A 496-nucleotide genomic window follows, 5' to 3' on the forward strand; every position below is an offset into this window, starting at 1 on the left:
GAACCCAAGTTTGATAAACTTTCGTTCATTGTGGGACTACCGATTTTTATTTTATTTTATTTGTACCCCGCCCATCTGGTCCTACGACCACTCTAGGCGGCTTCCAATACGACACAGCAAATAAAAAATAACACAAAAATTATTACATAAAATATCTTCCAAAACAATTTACAAGACAGAAGATAGAGTAAAAAAATAAGGAAAGAAAAATTGGCCTTCTTCCAAGCACCATTTTCAAGATTGCGCCAACCAAACCGTGATGTAGCCCCTCACTTCGCACGACGTTTTCTACACAATCGATGGAGCCGAACAAACATAGATTGAGACAAAAAATAAACAAGCAGACACCAAAAAGACATGGAAATTAAGGTGGGCTGGGTAGCCACGAAGTATGATTAAAAACTCATGGACCTAAGGAAGAGGGAATTCAGTAACTATCTGCCCTTTCTTCAGGTGAGAGTAGGACATGAACACGACTTCAAGCTTTTGTTTTTAC

General features: G+C 38.7%; 1 protein-coding gene across 7 annotated transcripts in view; it reads right to left on the minus strand.

Annotated features, from left to right (window-relative positions):
* Positions 1-496, minus strand: part of HEMK1 (HemK methyltransferase 1, mitochondrial release factors N(5)-glutamine) — an 86,494-nt gene that overhangs the window by 83,213 nt on the left and 2,785 nt on the right. The gene's annotated exons all lie outside the window — the stretch shown is intronic.

This window comes from Pogona vitticeps, chromosome 2 (genome assembly GCF_051106095.1).
Source record: "Pogona vitticeps strain Pit_001003342236 chromosome 2, PviZW2.1, whole genome shotgun sequence".
NCBI lineage: Eukaryota > Metazoa > Chordata > Lepidosauria > Squamata > Agamidae > Pogona > Pogona vitticeps.